At 33.2% G+C, this 21,841-nt stretch overlaps 2 long non-coding RNA genes across 3 annotated transcripts; one reads left to right on the top strand and one right to left on the bottom strand.

Annotated features, from left to right (window-relative positions):
- Positions 1-1,513: 1,513 nt before the first annotated feature.
- LOC127881706 (uncharacterized) lies at positions 1,514-21,375 on the bottom strand. 2 transcript variants are annotated; one of them, XR_008050202.1, is made up of 6 exons: positions 21,166-21,375; positions 12,483-12,639; positions 11,497-11,593; positions 10,696-10,777; positions 9,531-9,605; positions 1,514-2,794 (listed from the first exon to the last, which is right to left on the bottom strand). It is a non-coding gene; the product is annotated as an uncharacterized LOC127881706 (long non-coding RNA). The 2 variants fall into 2 exon arrangements; XR_008050203.1 differs by lacking the exon at positions 21,166-21,375 and adding an exon at positions 12,902-12,955.
- LOC127881704 (uncharacterized) lies at positions 15,004-18,793 on the top strand. Its single transcript, XR_008050198.1, has 5 exons — positions 15,004-15,096; positions 15,576-15,640; positions 17,003-17,064; positions 17,399-17,440; positions 17,859-18,793. It is a non-coding gene; the product is annotated as an uncharacterized LOC127881704 (long non-coding RNA).
- Positions 21,376-21,841: the final 466 nt, after the last annotated feature.

Here is a 21,841-nt window from a genome sequence, read left to right as displayed (position 1 = left end):
AAAATAATACAACTTAAACAAGAAATATCTTTTAAAAAGATATACGGCGTAAATAGTTTAATGAATGAGATCAAGGATAGCGAATGTCTTTTTCTGTGCAGTTCTTAGCTGCATCACACGCAGTACGGGATGTTACGGGGAGTTTTCGCGGCTTATTTTACATTATAACATATTGCTGGTCATAAACCTATAGATACAAAACAGAAAACCAAAAGAAGAATGGAAGTGAAATTTAAACATATGAGTCAACCGGCCACACGAGAACAAACCTGTTTTAGTGGTCTGTCGGGCATTGCTATTTGATTCGATTATTAACAGTATCGAGAATCATCGTGCTCATGCTTAAAGTGATATTATGGGCATTTTGCACTGTTGAATTGAGCTGAAAAGAATTAACAGGTCAAAATAGTTAGTTAAAATGTGGTTACTGATCAATTATCTGCAACTCACCTTGCTACCAGTTGTTTATAAAAATATATTTTATATTCGATATTCTTACGTGACCCACCCAGTCCTGTTAGCCGAAATGATCCGTAAAACAATATTGTGTCTTTGTGTCGTATGAACAAATCTGCACTAAAACTAAATTTAGGTTCAACTCGTAAACGCATGATCAGTTGTCAAACGAAAGTACGGTTAATATTCAAATGCATTATTTTTCTCTTTCTGGTATATTGTTTTAGTATGTTGATGCTGCATTAATTACTATAAGTGTATATGAAGTAGAAACATCAAAAATAATCAACGGTTGCGATAGACACCTATAAACTGTTACATGCTCATAATATCACTTTAGTACATTAGGCAATATGGTGGAATAATTATTGTTAAATTTATTAAAAATAATATTTATCATTGTATTGTTGAAAACACATTAAGAATCTATTATTGACATACCATAATTATATTGCTGAATATCTTCTTTTAACATATTTCTGGTCTAAAGAAAATTCCAGGTAACCTAGTTCACGGATAGCGTCTTTATTATATAACGATTATTTTACTGACCGCGAACTCCGGTGATGACCTGTATATAAACTCTGAATGTCCGCGACTTGACCCGAAACCTCGCGGGTTGAAATGCAATTCTTTAAAGTGAGGCTTCGCTTCCACTGCTCTTTATACTTTTACATGTTAACATGTTGACAGGAATATGGAAGTAAGTACTAAATATGAGAACATAGCCTTTTAAGTATAAACGCTTTTGCGCTGGTAATACTCTGAAAATAAAAGGTGTACGCACAAACTGTATTGATGTCGAGAATTGAGTGTAAAACTGTTCTATCTATTAAGCCTTTTCATTAGAGATAAAATTGTTTCATACAGTAAAACAGTGGTACAAAGACGCGGATATGTTTCCAATGTTCTGGTGGTATACTCAAATCAGCCAATGGAATAAATGAAGTGTATTCATTCGTACCTAGCCGCGGGAAATTTTATCTGAATTTTATTGGACACTTACAAAGGTCAAGTCAGGGTGAAAAGCTGGCTTATGCAGCTTACGCCGAAAAAATTGCAACAGATTTCATCATAACAAACTTCATTTAATGGCAACATTAATTTTATACCTTTGATATACATAGACTGACAGAAATTGGGGGGTTAAATGTAGGTGTGTTAAATGTCATCCCAATTTAGCCTGTGCAGTCCACACAAGCTAATCAAGGCTGACAGTTAACAACTATTCCAATTTTTTTTGTTTAAAGAAAGTCTGCTCTTACAAAAAATATAGTGAAGGCCAAAAGTGTCGTCCCTATTTTCCATGTGTGCGGACTGCACAGGCTAATCTGGGACGACACTTTACGTACATGCATTAAGCCCCATTTTTCCAGATCAAGGCTCATATTAATGTAGTTTATATAGTGATGCATCAGCAGAAGAGGTAGAACATGAACAACATGTATATGAATCGTGCTCTGTGAAAAAGGGGTCTAATGCGTGTGCGTAAAGTATTGTCCCAGATTAGCCTGTGCAGTCCGCACGGGCTTATCAGGGAGGACACTTTCTGCTTTTATGATATCTTTCCTTTCAAGGAATTATCTTCTTAGCAAAAATCAAGTTTAGGGGGAGAGTGTCGTCCCTGATTAGCCTGTGCGGACTGCACAGGCTAATCTGGGATGTCACTTTATGCACATGCATTAAACCCCTTTTTCACAGAGCACAGCCCATATAAACTAGCTGGTATTGATATTAGCAATAATATCTGCGTACACACATCATATCAATAAAAACAATTTAGTGAAATATAAATCACCATACACATAATCACAGTCGCTGAAATGGCATTGAAGTCAACATCAAATTGCCTCAAATTGCCTAATGGTAAAATGAGCATTTAAACATAATAACAGGAATTCACTGATGATTAACATATAACAAAATAATAACCAGCTACATGGAAAGAACAACACAAGCAAGTATTTTCATAAAAATAACTTTATAAAAATGCACAAATATCTATCTCCCATTTTTTTATTTTGGTTATGTAGATTGACAAAAAATATTTTGTATCCCTTATCAAACAAGTACTTAATATGAAATAAGTTCTTTATGTTAGTACAAGATACGTAACTGAAAACATACAATAATATTATTTCATTTCCTTACATCATTCAGAATCTTCATAATAAGCACCAAACGTGAAGTTGGTCACATGATCAGTTGAAGACCAATCAGATGTTTTTCGGCTCACTCTATCCCCAGACTGTGCCTCATTCTGTTTGGCAGACTGTATACAATGTTCTATGTCCTTGACCATGTCTTCACGTCTTAAAATACCGCCAAACCGTAACACCTGCGTAATAAAAACAAGAACAATTATTTTCTACCTCCAAGGCATGGAGAGCACAGAAATTTTCAACCATAAATATGTTCAGCCATCAAACTTTAAAGTAAACTAGAAACGTGTCACAGACACTAATGCCCCGGTGACACATGTTTGGACACCATCCACAAACCACTAGATATTCTACTGCAAAGTCAAAGGGTCAAATGTCTGCCCTAATGTTTTGAATCCAAAATTCCTTTCTTTACAATCATCTACATATTACGGTAAATCAGCTGCCGAAACTTCACCCACTATCAAAAGAGTATGTGAAATCAAAATTTTTGGGATGTAAGAATGTATATACAGACATATTTTATTATGTACTTAAAGGGACCTTTCACAGATTTTCGCTTGTATTAAAGTTTGTCATTAAAAGCTTAAAATTGCTAAATGTTGACATTGGAACTAAATACCTTCATTAAAAACAAGAGGCCCATGAGGGCCTGAATCGCTCTACTGCTATAAACACTGTGCAAGTTTGGAAAGAATAAGATGGAAACTGTGTACTTAATCGCGCAAACATTGAGAATTTTCTCAAATTCAAGGGGAGATTATTGTGTACTTATTTCTCTGATACTGATCATATTCAATAGGGTTCAAGTCCTCATTAATATAAAGATACTGTGCAAATTTGGAAATAATTAGATGAAAACTGTGGAATTAATTGCGTAAACAAGCGGGATTTCAAAATTTTCTCATATCCAAGGGGAAGTCATGCTGGACTTATTGCTTCGATATAGCTCTTTTTAAAAAAGCGTTTGAGTCCTCATTGATACAAAGACACTGTGCAAGTTTGCCAAGAATTGGATGAAAATTCTGGACTTTATTACATAAAAAAAACTGATTTTTCATTTTTTTTCTCAAATTCAAGGGGAGATAATTCTGGACTTATAACTCTGATATTGCTCATTTTCAATAGGGTTTGACTCAACATTCAGATAAAAATACTGTGCAAATTGGGAAATAATTGGATGAAAACTGTGGACTTTATTGCGTAAACAAGCCTTATTTCACAATTTTCTCAAATTCAAGGGGAGATAATTCTGGACTATTTACTCTGATGTAACCCATTTTCAATAGGGTTCGAGTCCTCATTAATATAAAGACACTGAACAAATTTGAAAAGAATTGAATGAAAACTGTGGACTTTATCTCGTAAACAAGAAAAAGTCTAACGCACGGACGGACAAAGGAAACCACACCATGACATAAGCTCTTCCGGACTTCGGCCAGTAGAGCTTAAAACACTACAAGAATAAAATTAAAGAAAGACAAAACGTTATCCTCAAATGGACTCGAACCACTGACCCTGGAGTAAAAGTTTAGCACTGAAACCACTCAGCCATCCGTGCTCACATTGTAAGTGGTGTATTCTCACTTTATATAAGCAATCCTCATAATGTCATAAAATATAACGATTACAACAGAACTCTCCAAATTATTCAATCGTTTCGCGCTTGTAACGCTTTATAATTTCCAGGTTTTTAAATCGTAACGAGATGCATATAATGGATATTTTAGAGAATTGTAAAAAAATGTTTAATATTACTGTTTCTTCGCAAATATCATAATTACAACAAACATTGGGGAATCTGAAACTTTTTTTTTAATTTTGTCAATTTACCAAAATGTGAAAATGTCCCTTTAATTGTGAAATTATGAGCAAATCCACCCAGTGGTAAAAGTGTAAATGAAATCAAAAGCTTCGGAATGTAAGAATGTATGACAGACATATGTACTTAAGGGCTGACAAGTGCAATGATAAATGCTCCTATATCAATTTGACCACAAACAGAGTACTTTTGAGTCTCTTTCCTTGCTAAACTCAGCGTAGTTTCATCACAGTTTTTGAGTAGATGTGCATTTTTTATTATATGTTAATGCAGCAAGCCTTAGAATGGAATGTGGCTAAATTTTATTTCAACCACAAATATGCATTATTCAATTTATCAGCATATGAATATTTAAATAAAAACTGATCATGTGTAAACAGTTTAAATTACTGGAGTCTGACTAATCTAGTTTTCATGGAAAGATGAGATGTTTAGGCCGGATATCTCTATTTATAATACAATACATGTATAAGTTTTCAAAAAACAAAAAATTGCAAAGTCACAACTCGCTGTTGCCTAATGTTCTAGGCCTTGAATGAACAATCATCCTTCATCATCGAATTTCTCTTTTTATACTTTTTATATTTATTATGTACAGTTCTAATTTCTGGCATATTCATGGAAATATGTTTTAAAGCACACCCATTTATTGCCTAAATACTACTGCAAGAAGAGAAACTATATAATAATTATTTCTTTCGTTTCAATCCTTTTCTTATAATAATTGTATTGAGCATGATTGACGTACACAGCTGTATTTGCCAAAGAAATAAATATGTTTAAAATAAAAACAAACAAGGGACAAAATTGTCACAAAACCAGGTTTTCATTGTGAAAAAAAATCTGATAAAGGGAGAAAACTCAAACTGAACTTTTGAAATGAACAAACAAAATTAACCCCCTTTGTAAGTTTGTTTTTAAAAAAAATCTATTTTTAGTCATGGCAACCTTGACATTGGAGATATTGACGTGATTCTTTCGTGCGACACACCATCCCATGATGGTGAACAAATGTGCCAAATGATTTTAAAATCTCACAATGAATGACATAGTTATGGCCAGGACAAGCTCATTTATGGCCATTTTTGACCTTTGACCTCAAAGTGTGACCTTGACCTTGGAGATATCGACGTAATTATTTCGCGCGACACACCGTCCAATGATGGTGAACAAATGTGCCAAATGATTTAAAAATCTGACAATGAACGACATAGTTATGGCCCGGACAAGCTTGTTCCGCCCGCCCGCCAGCCAGCCAGCCAGCCCGCCCGCATTCCCAATCTAATAACCAGTTTTTTCCTTCGGAAAACCTGGTTAAAAATTCCTCTAAAAATACACTGTACTGGTAAAACTTTTGTTAAAAAATTTTAACGACCGATCAGTATAGTGTAATTCTTAAGCTGTTTAATGCTATGCATGGGTGGCTTTGAAATCAATAAAGTGTATCCCACATTATATGGTATGATACAGGTGAATTCAATTTGTGAACATCAAACGCAAGGTTAGATATAGGTGTACAGAGAGTAGAAATTAAAACATCCTATAATACCATAATTACAAGCAATAACAGATATTTACTTTTTCCAGAGACGTAGATAGCAATCTAGACGGTAATCTACCTGTCTCCTCTATTTCGTTGCTTGATTTATGAATACAATTTATTGTATTTCATGCAAAATTAAGCATAAAATGTTACTCAGTACATTTTGTTCAATGGACTTATCCTCTGAAGTGACAATTTAGAGATTTTAAGGTTCCCAATTATTTTGAAAACATTTCATGGGAAACTAGCTAACCCAAAATCTTAATTTAAGATTATGAATTAAGAACTATTATAAAGTTCAAAGTGTCTTACAACACTGACAGCAAATATTGTATGCATTACTTCCAAGAGATGAATTTATTTTACGACAAGGCCCCAACAAATTGATTAAATGTTTGTCGGATTTGCCACACCCAAAAGTCTTAAAACGAAATAAAAATATTTTTATTTTGCGCCTGCAGCAATAATTTTGCTGCACACATATTCCTTTAATGATATAGTTAAATTTAGCCTACGTATTTTACAACATAGACTGTTATAACGCTTTGCGCTATATTGTTTTTATTTTGAAAACAAATGGTGGCGTTCATTTGTCTAGTAGTGTCAGCCAAAGACACACATGGAAATGTAATGTGCCCTAACGTACCTTGAATACATGAAAAATTCAATAAAGTCCTAATCTGATGTTCTAATAAAAGCTAAAATTATCATTTAAAACTTTTCAAGACACAAAACAGAGTGGTGTCTTTCAGTACGCGTTGTCTGCATTCTTTCATAGATGTAGAGTGAATTTTGTTTGTCATTTACATTTTATGTTCAGACTATATAAGATAGTGTTTCCGACAGCAAACAATTATGACAGCTGTCAAACCTGACATGCACATGTTTGTGCGAAGAAAACAAATTTTAAAAACAAGCAATTCACTTCTCAAATAATATCTCACTTCCTTCACATTTGTAATTAATTTAAAATGGAGCAATTTCCGTACAGAATATTAAGAACCAGAAGATATACATTATTTAAATGCAAATATTCAGCATTTTTGTTATCTAAAAGCCCTAACATATACAACAGAAGCCATGTATCAAACATAAGGCAAGCGTGGGAAGAGTGCAATTGTTGACAATTGCCATATATCATCCAGTTAAAGGACGGTACAGTGGTCAGTGCTTAGATATCAAGAAACAAGAGAGCCAAGATGGCCCTAGTTCGCTCACCTGAGAGGAGTCGGTTCATTCAATGTTTACCTAATGTCAAACTTTACCTAGATATTGACCAGACAAACATCCTGGTCAAGTTTCATCATTATTGAACCAAAACTCTGGCGTATGGAGTGTTTTTGTTTTTGTAAGATTTGAAATGGTGACCTATATTTTGAGTTGAACCCCCTTACCAAACATTAAAGTTTGCTTACAAAAATAAATATTATTACCAAGATTAATAAAATCTGAAACAAAATTGTGACCTCTAGAGTGTTAAAAAGGATTTTGAATAATATAATGAAAATTTGGACAATCTAAGGGCAATAATTATGGCATTACTTATGTGATTTTGCTCATCATCAAACTTGACTGAGATCTTTCAGCAACTTTGATAAAGAATGCTTGAGAAATGTGAATGCTAGAGTGTTTACAAACCAAATGTGGACGGACGGACAAAGACCAATCCTAAAACCTCACCTGAGCAATCAGGTGAGCTAAAAAGTGTGTTTCACCGATCTGAGCAATTTTCCAACTTGTTCAAGAAATCAATAAAACCAATGTATTGACTAAGTTTCACGATGATTAGGAAAAATATGTGACTTCTATAGTGTTCGATCACAAGGTTTCTCTCTATATAGTCACATAAGGAAAACTGCCCCACCCCCCTGGCGGCCATGTTTTTTGACCGATCGGGACCATTTGCAAACTCATCTGAGATATATATAAAACAAATCTTTTCACCAAGTTTTATGATGATTGGACAAAAAATGTGACCTCTAGAGTGTTCACAAGCTTTTTTTACTATATAAATATATGAAAACTGCCCCGAACACTGGCGGCCATGTTTTTCAACGGACCAGAACCACTTGTGAACTCAACCAACATATCATTAAGACAAATATTTTGACAAAGTTACATGAAGATTGGGCATTAAATGTGACTTCTACAGTGTTTACAAGGTTTTTCTTTTTTTTTGACCTAGTGACCTAGTTTTTGACCCAGCATGATCCAGTTTCAAACTCGATCGAGATATCATTGGGACAAATCTTCTGACCAAGTTTCATGAAGATCAAACAATAAATGTGGCCTCTAGAGAGTTTACGAACAAATGTGGACAGCCAGACGGACGACGGACAAAGACAGGTCACAAAAGCTCACCTGAGCAATCAGGTGAGCTAAAAAACAATTTTCAACAAACAGACATACCAAACGACCAACTTATCAAAAGACTATCCGACAGGTGCAAAGCAATTTATCTTACAAAGTACAGAAGACTCATTTTTAATGATTCAGCCAGGTTACATGCCGACTGAGTACTTTTCAACATTGGGTGTGTAGGCTTTTCATATAAGGTTAATAAGGTTAAATTATGTAACAGATGTAAACAAGACGAAGTTATATAATACAGAATAGCAAACTTTTCTCCTGTTATAATGTTGATGATGGAGAATGAAGGGTACAGGATAAGATAATTTTGTTACATGCTTCTTACTGACCCCACACGGTGTGATGCAGGGTAGCAAATTTATATTAATATTAATTAACTGACCTGTTTTACACTGCACTGGATCAGTTAAAAGCGAAGTAACTATAAAAATGTCAGCTTATTTGAAGGAGGGCATAATTATAAAGTGCACAGTAATGTTTTATATGAAGTGCACTTCCCTTAAAGCAGAGCTATAGTTTCCAAGTTAATAGGCTAAATGCTTTTGACATTAAAAAAGAAACACATGAACATGTTTGGATGATGAACAGACAGAAAGGACTTTATGTAACCATAATAAAGTGAGGCCATTATAATCAAAGGGCAATAACTTCTAGAAACATTAAACATCCTCCTTTACACATAAAATGTTTCTCTCAACAATGAAGGCATATTAACTGAACAAACTAAACTAGATACAATATCTGACCAAGTTTGGTGAAGATCAGATGAAAACAACTTGAATTAGAGAGCGGACACTTAATACGGACCGACAGACAGACCAACATACCGAGCAACAAGCTCACTCCTATATACCCCCCTAAACTTCGTTAGTGGGGTTATAATGGGATTAACTGAACAACAATGAAAAAGTTTCTTTGGAAAGATATTTTCTCAAAAATTACATATAAACTGAAATAAAACAATCATAAATGGTTCATGCATGGAGTACATTTATGTATGTAAAGTGTTGTCTAAAGCTACTCAGGGACGAAACTTTCCGCCTTAACTGGATTTTTGCTTAGTAAAGACTTGTTTTGAAGGAAAAATACCATAAAAGCGGTAAGTGTTGTCCCTGATTAGCCTGTGCAAACTGAACAGTCTAATATGGGATGACACTTTACACGTGGGTGTACTTACACTACTCGTACCATCAGTACAGATGTCTAACTGTATTGACATGCCTTTACCGGGCAAACGCTCATTGACTTTAATCTGAAATACAAAATAATACAATATAAACAGTTGACAGTAGTCACACTTGTGGTTATGTTTGAAGCTATACTACTACTATACTATGGATACTATACAATTTACATAAGGCACAGTTACACTCATTTAATTAAAACTTTCAAAGGACAGTGAATTTACATGGCAGAATGCTTATGTTTAAGTGGGATTTCAGATTCTCCGAGAACCCTGTCCTCCCAAACTAACGTTTGTTATTGTGTGGTATGCACATTTTCTCTCATCACAACCATAAATTCTTAATTTTTTATTATATAAATATCCTAAGCTGTTGATGGGAATAGTAAATATTGCACCCAAGTGCTGTCTTCCAAGGCTAATGGAAGAGGTGGGCGTTAGTCTTAAAGGGTGGAGTATTTACAATACCCTGAAAAATGTCTATGATATTTCTTTTGTTGTACCCAACAAACATGTGCTTTAAATAACAATCCAGGAAAACATGCAGATTTTATGTGAGAATCAAGGACTCATCAACTTTAAGTTGTTATGTGCTTGTTATTGCTTCATCAGAATTTTTCGGATAACCCCTGCTACTATTTTTAGCCCCACACGCAGGGTGGGAGCGTTTTTAGGTCGACTTATATTACGGTATATTTCAAATTATAGCCTGACTTTGATAAACTATTTTCTAGTGTCATGGTTTATTAAATTTATGCAAAGATGAATATGGGAATATAATTAAAATGGGACTTAAACCTCGTAAAGTCCCATGAGGTATAGAAAGGACAAATACATCGTAGCAAACGAGTATCCTATTTGAGGATTTTGTATTTATGCATATGAAATAAAGTCAATATGACCTTTAGAGTTTTTGTTTTTTTTATACCACAAAATTATTATAACATGTTGTTTTTAAGTACTAATCTGAGATTAACACCAGACTGTTAGTCCAGAACGTATCTGTGTATGTATATATATATGCCACAATCAAATTATAGTAGATATTCATACTCAGTGACCCTTATGTGTTTCCAGACTTAAAGCTGTATTAATTTTTGTTGTAAACTTACAAAATTTACTTGAAGACCCTAAACGTTTCAAAATTTGTTAAACCTACTTTGGTGATTTTTACAACATCTCTTATAGGAACCACAATGTTTCGGACAGATGGAGAATGGTCCCTTTCAAAACACAGGAATCTGCAAGAGAACCAGGCAGTAATGAATCAATAATAATAATAACAAATGTTTTCAAAAAAAAAAATGGTAGAAAATTGGGCAATATACTTGAGTATTTCTACATTATAAAAGTTTCATGGTTAAACTTTCATTGCTTTGAATCAATCATTAAGAACAACACATAATAACTTGGGTAAATAAATAAAATTTGATGAAAGTAAGGCATCATTGTAAATGCCAAAATAAGCCAAAGTTTTTACTTTCAAGAGCTTTAAAGACAGGTTATTTACAGATCTGATGCATTGTCAACATGAATCAAAGTTGATGAAATCTATGATACAATAACATATACCTTGTACATGGAATTATACTTCATCAAAATATAATAACCTTAAAATCCTGTCTTAAAAATCCTGCATCCAGTTTTTGGATGCATATGACCTAAACTTTAACTTGGTATAGATCTTGTTAAGTTAAACATTCAGTTTCATCATGACTGGATGATAAATGTGGATTCCAAACATAAATTACAAAAATATTTTGCTACAAGTACTTCGCGAACTTAGTGAACTAAACATTGAAATGTATTGAAGGATTTATGTAACATTTAAAGCAATAAAAACAAGTTGCAGCAATCTTTATTGATGGCATTAAATAAGATGTCACCATAAAACACTAAAATAGATGCATGCAACATCATGTTTTACAAACTAGAGTTTGAACATAGTCTGAAAACTTACGATTTTGTGAGGAAGAGTTTTCCACGCTTCTTTGCAAGTGTTGAGACAAGGGAGCGATTTTTGCTGATTAAAACTGCTCTCTTTCCATTTTCCCATCCTACCAATAAAGGATATAATTTGACATGAGCAGGACTCTGTGAAAACAAGGATCAATGCATGTGTGTAAAGAATGAAGTCCGCACAGGTTTATATGGTACAATGCTTTTCACTTTTTTCTCTTGTAATGGAAATCCAGTTTAGTTGTAACCTGTTGTCCCTGATTTAGTTTAAACCTATTTATTTTAGCTCGATTGCATCGAAAGCCTAAGGCTTATATAAATGCTCTCGAGTCCATTTCCTGGGCCTAGAACCAGTACTTGGTGTCTTTGGGGGAGATCTAAAGAACGCTCTCACGGTGGGGATCGAACCCGTGACCTTCCGGTCGCTAGACGGACACCATATCCATTACACCACGGCGTCCCTGATTTAGCTTACTGCACAGGCTAATCTGGGAAACACTTTACCCATATACATTAAGCCTGGTGTTCCCACAGCCAGGCTCTTATATTGTAAACAACACATAAACCATTTTTGTAAATAAGATCAGTAACTGTGCCAGCTAAAAACAATTGGTGAGCTTGCTTACACCTTTTTTTTAAATAAACAAAATATTTAATGAAATGACAATGTGCGCTTAATCTATAAAATCACATGCTTTAAAACTAAACAAAAGATTTGTGATATAAAATATGATAGGAGCCATGTTCTGACAAAACTGGCTTAATGCATATGCAGGCTGCGTAGGCTACTCAGGGACTACACTTTCTGCCTAAACAAGATTATCGTTTAAAAGAGAATTCCTCTTCAAAAAATTGAAAAATGTCGTACCTTAATTGCCCTTGTGTACTGCACATGATTATCTGGGGAGAAACTTAATGCTCATGCATTAAGCCCAGTTTTCCCACAACAAGGCTCAAGTATTTACACAAATTGTAGTTGTTACCAACCTTTGAGGGGTTGTTCGGAGACAGGCAGTGAGAAGAGCTCCCTAAAGCGGTCCTGATCATCCGTGAAGTCATCAGACGCATGGAACTCTGCGTCAGACTCTGCATTCACTATGGATGTCTCCAGCTCCCCTCTTGCATTAGGACTCACAGAAATAAACTGTAAACAGTGACATAAGGACTTACAGAAATACACTGTTAACCGTGACATTAGGACATACAGAAATACACTGTTAACAGTGGTATTTTGACTTGCAGAAATACACTGTCAACTGTGGCATTAGGACTAACAGAAATAAACTGTTAAAAGGGAAATTAGGACTAGGAATTAAAATATATACAGTGAAATCAGGAGCCGTATTCATCAATAATAAACTCAAACTTGAACTCAAACTCAGACTTTGACTCAGACTTAGACTTACTAAAGACAGACTCAGGATTGGTATTCACGAACGCGTTTGGAAATAGACTTCAATAAGATCGTGTTTTTTTATGACGTCACGACTAAGCGAATTCTCTAGTAGGGAAAACGCGCCAAATAGTGTCAAAAATAGTAGCAGGCATTTTTGATATAAAATATTGAATGGAGTGTTTGGCAGTTGAAGACAGCGAAACAAAGCGCCAGAAGGTCCAGATTGGTTCGAGCCAGAGATTGTTTTTAATGCGCTGGTTCGGAACCGCTGGAACCTTCTATCGGCGAGTATAAGGGGATCGGTGCCGATAAGATTTTGGTTATTCGAAGAAAAAAATGGGACGAGGTGGCGAGCAGAATATCAGTGTAAGTTATATGTTATTATCGTATCTGCCTTATAGTTGTAATATGTTATTTAATAGCTTACTTTCGGATTTGCTACCGATGTCGTTTTTACTAGCGCCGAATAATGCACTAGACCAGTTCACGCGTGACGTCACGCGCACCTGCGTGTTTACATCCGGGCTATATTGGTAGTCAAAAGAAAGATACAATCAATGGGGAGAAATAGAGCGTGATCGGTTAAATTTAAACGATTATATTTTGATTTTATTTTTCAACATGCCAACAAGTTGTTCTATGTTACTGAAACAAATAAGATTGAACACAATGAATAAATAGATCAAATCCAAATAAAAAACATTTACAAATTAACCATAATGTCTGGGCAGGGACCTTTACCCTGGTCCGGGAAAACTAACATGTTGACACATTAAATAAACATTTAATTAAATTAAATGCAATAGTTTTCATTTGATTGTTTGCATCTATCTTAAAATCGTTTAAGCCTTTGTATACCGGTGTTTTATTGCCCCTTTGTTCTGCCTAATCCGATTATCTCGTTTTGATCAGATATTGTCCAGACCTAACTAACAACATGGTGTCATAAATCACACTAGGTGGCAGATGACAGTCTGGTCATTAAACGCAATTGATGATGCCACCATGTCTTCATTCTGGTAGTATTAAGTAACTAGGCATTTGGTTGAATAAATTTACCACCGACATACTTAACAGTTGCTTAAATTAGATATGTTTCATAATTATTGTACAAATTTGAAGTCTATAGATTATCAGAAATTGAACACGGTAAAGAAAAAGGCCCGTTTTATTTATAAAAAAATAAAGTATTTATAAATTATAAAATGTAAATAAAAAATATTTAACGTATTTAGCGGGCATCGGTTAATTATAAATACGTCATTCAGTATGAAGATGTAATGTTACGGCAATGCACGAAATACATCATAAAACAAGAAATTACGTTTGACATCAATGGGGGTAAATAATAATGAAACAATGTTTAATATTATATTATATATGTATATATATTATGTTGTGTGTGTGTGTGTGTGTGTGTGTGTGTGTTTGTGCGTGTGTGTTAAATGTTAGATAATTGTCACTCATACTCGATCACTAGTAACGAGTTTACAAAATACATGAATACACAGTTCAATTTGCATCATGTGAGGTTGTGTTTTTCAGTTAAATGTTAATATTCTTCAAGTCATTCTCTGAACAACACCCATCCAAATTAAAATTACATGTAAATACCGTTATGAACTTCGCTTTTAATAGGGCTTTGTAGTACGTTTATTTTCAATGAAACACTGACACATTCTGGCTATCACTAATTTTTTATTATTCTAGTTTACGCATGCAATTGATAATTATAATTTTATAATTAGATGTATCATTATTTTTATTGAAGCTTTTCTGCAAATAATTATACGGCTAATGCATAGAGCTCTTTGTTGCGTCGAATTGTCTGTCGTTCAGTCTTCAGACAATCTTAATTACTTTTATGCTAATGACGCGTTCTTTTAAAATGCAAATAAATGTGTTAATGCATTCTTTTGGCACTGAACATTATATTTTTTAAATATTATTTAGGTGTTGTTTTTTAAGTTTCTTTTCGATGTATTGACTAAACAAGTCTCGTTATCCATATGCTTTGCGTTAGCTGTAAGCAATGCTTTTTGACTACCAGTGCATTGCGCATGCGCGAAAATCGGGAATCAAAACAATAACAATGAACTGGCCTCTATGTAAACAAGGGACATAACCACTCAGCAAATTGTACTTACGGATTTCGGATGTGATTGTGGAATGTGTTTTAGTTTCAAACATTTGTTATGATTTATGGTACAGTTGCATGTTCTTTGTTTCCAAAATTTGCACACGTGAATTGTTATTTAAGTATTAATAGTGAATATTTGTGATATCACGGATAAGTTTACCATTTAAGGAGGTCTATTGTTTTAGTTTTCATCTCGTACCCTGTTAGATTCGTACCCATGTGTGTTTTATTCGTATCTGATTACAATCTGCACATTTCCAAACGAACTTTTCAATTACTACAAGTTTACATTGATAACTATTACCCTGTATGTCGTTTATATTAAACTAATCGACAGTCATTATGGCAAACATGAAATGTAATGTGTTTCATAAATACTGCTAGTCTCATTTATAAGACGCGCAAACAATTTAGAGATACTTTTTATATGGGCTAAATTCTCCAAATATTACCCATATAAAAAGTAGCTTAATATTTAAGAGCGTCAAAAATTTGGACTAAAATACTGCTATACATCATTCAATTGTTTTCATTAAACTTTCAGAAAATTTGGGGTCGCAAAAACTGGTGAACAGTGCCAGAAGAAGTACCAAAATTCCAAGGCTCGGTGTAAGTTGTCATAAATTACTTTTTTTCGTTATGCTTTCATTTAATTAAATTTGTTGAAAGCTATAATCAATTGCAATTAGTTTGTTTCAATATTACTACATGTCGAACCTAATATGTGTTTTCTACGTGTTATAATCACAATGAATACTTACTTATGTTGTTAAAATTTGTAAAAAGCTTATGAGCATTTTCATTGGTTAATGTATGTTTTATGATACTGTATTATTTTGCTGAAATGGTGCTAGAATATATACAGCTATGTCACGCATTGAAAACAATTTTCTTTTTTTTTCGTTAAATTTAACTTAATAATAATTGTCTTTGCGTAATTGAATTAGTGTTATAAAAAAGATCTGACACTTGTCAATTCATATGATTATTGATTAAACCCATCAAGGAAATATGTAGGTAAGCTCACCAAAGGTACACTAAATAACAATATTCATGAACTCGTTCACAGAAATATGTTATGAAATGGCAACTTGTATCAGAATCTTTGTTTGTTGTAAATATAGCAGGGTTCCGTATAAGGACAATTAAAATAAAACATTAAGATCATTAATTTTAGATCGGCTAATGAAGTTTGTGCATTTAAGGAAGTATTTCTATTCCTTTTTGTTAGATACTTTAAATCTCTTGACTATTTCAATTTTGTTGTTGAGTTCATTTATTCAAGGAATGAGTGCAAATACAAACATTGTATTTCTTGGTAATCAAACAGTATGATTTGTTATTCTTCCAATGTAGAAATTAAAAAGGTCAGAGAAATGCGGCACCCAATCTGAGATATGTTTTGGAAGTCTTTGTGTCTGTTCATATTAAATTATTATTAATATATATTTTTTAAATTTACAAAGCCTTCAACAAGTAGATTTTTATTTTATTTTATATACTAGTTATAAAATACCTGTGTGTATGACTGTATTGAAATGACATTTCTTTGGCTATCATAATTTAGCATTTATTATGTAGCATTTTATAGCTTCTGAGTTTGTAATATATATAGTCAGTATTATGTAACATGTTCACTGAACTGACTTATATTTATAGCGACTCTTTAATAATAATAATTAATCCACTTTTTTGTAACAAAATACATTAAATGCCAAACCTAAAGTAACATCCTTCAAGGTCAACGGTAAACAAATAAATATGTTCAAAGCGGCGCAGTAGGGAGCATTGTTTCTAACAAACACATCTCTTGTTCCATACTAAATTAACTTTGAATTAACTGTTGTTACAGATACATCAAATCTAGGCATAATTGCAACATGTTATTATTATTAATGAGCATAAGCGTATGTGCCTAAGTGTTTTACAAAGTTATATGTTTGAATAAATTTTTGCGGTTTATTTTTGCAGCTTCTTCATATGCGTTACAAAGCAGTGAGAGTGCCACAACAGCCAGCAGAGAAGAACATATGGTAAATAAATAGATAATAATATATATGCAAACCATTAACCATATGTATAGAACATTGAAAATGCAAACCATATGACTTATATTGTATACATCACATTCAACACAGTATACAATATAATAGAGATTCACCCTTATATAAAACAAAATAAAAGAAAAAAAACATGCATTAAATTAACATTAAACATTGTGTTTGAAAGTTAACACTGGGATTATTATACATTAACTTAAGTATAGTATATTAACATTAGTTGTCCATTTTATTGCATTAAAAACATCACTGGATTAAATTAATTTAGATTTTTAAAGTGACACTATATTTTTTTATGTGATTTCAGAGTGTACCAGTCATGAAAGTAGAGGCATGAAGTGGAAAGAATGTAAGCTTTGGATATCTTTAAATTAAGATTTCAAATTGTCTGGAACAAATCTTGAAAATTTAAATATTGGTAAACTTATCACTTAGGTAGCTCTAATTGGAGGGTAGTGCAGTGCATACAATTAATTTAGAGTTAATAATTAACTTGCATGGATGGAATTCCAGTTCTTAAAACTATACTGACAATACCATCTGACAAAGCAAGTACTGTATAATATGTTGTTATGTAATATGCAACAAAAGTCATGCATTGGTTGAAACATAATTAGCATCAAATATGTTAAAACTAAGTACCAATGCATAGTACCAATGCATACATAGATTATGTGATATATATGTATTAATTTTTTAACCTTTGAAGATCATAATATGAGAACAAGTCCATTTATACAAATCACACTTTTTATCCATTTTTGCAGCGCTCACAAAGAAGACCGACAAGAGATCACAAGGAGATACCTTAACAAAACTTACAGAGAAACCGATGGAAAAAGACTAAGAAAAAATAGAATAAAAAATAAACAAGTTGACTGTAGAAATTGAAATAATACATTTAGAGAAAAAGATGTGTTTAGTGTCAATACGTGACCAAGTGCTATAACTCTGACATGTTATATACTAGTAGTAGATTTATTCCCCTTTTTGTAATTAAAAGGATCTTATTATTTTTTTGTGCAACTACTTCATAACTCTATTATTTCTTAAATAGAAAGTCTATATTAGAAATAATAGAGTTATGGAGCAGTTGCACACAAAATAATAAGTTTTTTTTTTAATTCAAAAAGGGGCATACTCATATTTCTATGATTAAAATATGATTATGTCCCTTTTTGTACTTATAAAATTCCAGTCAATATTTGTGTGCTTGAAGAAATGTACGTCAAATATTACATTGGTCATTGTATTATGTTACTGACAGATAAAATACATTCTACATTCAAAGAGGAATATTAGTTGAATGCGGTGTCTTGGGACACTTCTTGATATTATTTGCTTACAAGATATACATCATTGATAATAATAAAATTCTTCATTCAATGAACTGAATGAAATTCCAGAATAATGATAGATACAGTTATGTGAATTTGAAATTAGACATCAACAAATCCTGGCATCATACTTTCGCCCTGGCCAACTGGCAGTGAACTTGAGTGAAGCTCGTTATTCTGTAGCTGTTAACATAAAACATGTTATATTACACTAACAAAATAAGACATATTTTTGTACATTTTTTCTTAGGTATTTGATAAAATGCTGATGATATGTTTCTTATATTGCTAATGGCAAACTGTTAAAATTAACATACAGTTGTTTCATTAAATATTTGTGTTTAAAATAAAGTATCAAAGAAAAGCGATTGCATTTAGACTTGCACATAACTGACTGTAACGCCATACCTGATCGTTGATGGTGGGAATGCCCTTTCGCCCTATGTAGTCTTCTACATGGTTCACTGGCTTCTTGATATGCACATGCGTGCAATCAATGCACCCCAAAGTACTTGGAAAACTTGAAAGTTAATCTTTTAAAATTGACCCATTTTTTGGAAAACTTACGATATTAATAAGTAAATAGATATTGATATAAATGGATTGTGATCGGTGCATTTATGTGAATTATATTGAATGAAAGTTCTGCCTTATGTCAGAAGTGATGCAATATGCTGATGTGTCTCAACTTGATAATCAAATTTAATGTCATCGTTCTACAGCATTTGTCGCAAAAATACATTTTGTATTGGAACTCAATTTCAACATAGATAGACACAAGTACATATGCACATATGGATTCAGGTGTACCCTATATCTTCTTAACAGGGCGTATAATATACACATTATTTATAGCACCTTTTTTTAAATTAATAAACATTAATTCACATAACATTAAAGACCAAGAATAAAAAAATAATTGTCATAATTTATATTGAAAATGTTGCGAGAAAAAAAAGTCCCCGATGTAATTTCGAACCACCGACTGGTTGAAATATAATCTTGAGCACCGATGCGCTACCAACTGCGTCATGGCAGTGTAACTTTTGACGGCATATACATATCTATAAGTAAATTCCTACATCTATAAATAGATTTGTAATAGTAATGAAATCAAAATTTATGCGAAGTAAATGTCTTGTAAACGTTTTCAAATAGGTTTCCATATTTAGAGAATATCCATTATTATAGTTTATGATACATGCAAATTATATGTTATTACTTTTTCATTCAAACAACAAGTATTATCCATAAAATTAGTGCATGTTCACGTTCATTCAGTTTGGAGATTATTTTCACGAAAAAAAAACAAACAAACGCGGAGAATTATGAATTTGACAGTTGTTTACAATAAATAAGAACAATTGCAAAATGCACACATCGCAAATGACTCACGTATCAGCGATCGCACCAAGTTCTTGTTTCGCACGAACGGCGATGTACCAGCTGGAAATTTGACAAATTCAACACTCTAGCTTTCAAAATATTATTGACCTGTGCACAGGTCTACAAAGTACAAAGTTCTGGCTACCATAACTTTAAATGTCGCTTTTTTATGATTTTTGACTGTCGCCACTTGCCACGTTGCTCGGGAAAGTATACACACTGCCAGGGCGACCGGAACTGGCAGACTCCGCATCGTATTGCAAACTATTCCTTGCAAATATTGCAAATATTGCAAATAAATACGATTCCTGGTCTGGTAAAACGATACCGTCTGTAAAGTTCAATATCCCTATAAATCTCCAAATGGTTGGTACGATCTAGATACACTATTTCAATAATATTATTATTATTACGCGAGAAGCTCGTGCGGCGGCCATTTTGTAAAGTAAACGCTCAAACGACGTTACGTCATGATTGTATGGCGTAAGTCTAAACACTGTAGACTTAGCATTTGAGACTTATCTTACTGAGTCTGAGTCTAAAACTAACCATTTTATGTTTCGTGAATTAAGTTTTGTAAGGCTGAGTCTGAGTGTGAGTGAGAAACTGGAGCTGAGTCTAAGATTTGAGACTTACGTACATTGGTGAATACGGCTCCAGGACTTACAGAAAAAAAACTGTAAACAGTGACATTATGACTTACAGAAATAAACTGTTAACAGTGACATTAGGACTTACAGAAATAAGCTGTTAACAGTGACATTAGGACTTACAGAAATAAACTGTTAACAGTGACATTAGGACTTACAGAATTAGAATATATACAGTGACTTCAGGACTTACAGAAATATACTGTAAACAGTGATATTAGTACTTACAGAAATAAACTGTTAAAAGGGAAATTAGGACTTACAGAATTAAAATATATACAGTGACATCAGGACTAAGAGAAATAAACTGTAAACAGCGACATTAGGACTTACAGAAATAAACTGTTAACAGTGACATTAGGACTTACAGAAATAAGCTGTTTACAGTGACATTAGGACTTACAGAAATAAGCTGTTAACAGTGACATTGTGACTCACAGAAATTAACGATAAACAGAGACATTAGGACTTACAGAAATAAATAGTAGACAGTGACATTAGGACTTACAGAAATAAATAATTAACAGTGACATTAGAAATAACAGAAATAAACTGTAAACAGGGAAATTAGGACTTACCGAAATAAACGATAAACAGTGACATTAGGACTTACAGAAATAAACTGTTAACAATGACATTAGGACTTACAGAATTAAAACAAATTTTTAAAGTAAAATTCTTTTTAATTATTAAATACTTACCTGTTATCTCTAGCTAATCCCTTTCCAGGGAGTTAATTATCCGGAAAACTTTAAGCGCTGGGAATCATCTAGTCAATATAAATTGCCGCCATAGAGTCTTTTGATGATTTTTGCTTTGGCAGACTCAGATTTATTCTGAACGCGAATTATTTCAGCTAGGAATCATCCACCTCTAATAAAGAAAACCAAGTCGGGTTAAACATAGTACAATGTAACCTAACCGGAAAACAAGAACAACAACTCATCTTTCCTTTACAAAAACATAAAATGTCGATGAGCGGGGTGGGAGGTGGGACTTACCGACAACAGGTAAGTATTTAATAATTAAAATTAATTTTACTTTAAAAATTTGTTTTAATATCATAAAAAAATACCTGTTATCTCTAGCTGATTTTGCAGCTGCGGCGGGAAGGTTCCCATATTTTTTCCCATCACAGCAGAACCCATATTTAGGGTTTTCAGCCAGAGATCGTAGATCATGTCCTCAGATTATGTCCTCAGATTATCTTCGTTAGCACCATATTGTACGTACTTAATTCTCGGATGGCCTAGAGTACTTACGCCATAGAAGAAATTACAGTTTGAGCCACAACAAGAGGACCCAACATATACAAATTGTCATGTTGGCACTCAAGAGAACAAAGAAAAAAAGAGGAGAAGGTAGTAGGATTCCTCC

This window comes from Dreissena polymorpha, chromosome 5 (assembly GCF_020536995.1).
Source record: "Dreissena polymorpha isolate Duluth1 chromosome 5, UMN_Dpol_1.0, whole genome shotgun sequence".
NCBI classification, from domain to species: Eukaryota; Metazoa; Mollusca; class Bivalvia; order Myida; family Dreissenidae; genus Dreissena; species Dreissena polymorpha.
This window is presented reverse-complemented; position numbering and strand designations above follow the sequence as displayed.